Source organism: Gekko japonicus, unplaced genomic scaffold (genome assembly GCF_001447785.1).
Source record: "Gekko japonicus isolate JY-2015 unplaced genomic scaffold, Gekko_japonicus_V1.1 scaffold1516, whole genome shotgun sequence".
NCBI lineage: Eukaryota > Metazoa > Chordata > Lepidosauria > Squamata > Gekkonidae > Gekko > Gekko japonicus.
The window spans coordinates 121,183-121,550 of NW_015172050.1; positions in this window are offsets into that span (position 1 = coordinate 121,183).

The window sequence follows — 368 nt, forward strand, 5'->3', positions numbered from 1 at the left end:
GCACATGGAACGCTGTTCCCTTCCCACCGAAGCGGTACCTATTTATTTACTTGCAATTTCTTGCTTTCGAACTGCTAGGTTGGTAGGAGCTCCGTCAAACGGCACTAGGGTCTCAAACTGCTGAGCTACTACCTCCAATCTGCAGCTCAGCATCTTAACCGTGGCCCACAATGTAATAAATAAATCCCTCTTACTCTTTTGTTTAGCTGCTCAACCTTCTAGGTTCCCGATTTCTCAGGTTGGGGTCCCCCACCCCCCTTTTGCTGTTTCCTGGAAACCCCCCTACCCCCATCAATCGGGGTCCTGCTTTTTACCTCACGTGTCTAGCATTAGGCCTACCAGCTGAAAACCAAAAGAGTGTGTTCTCT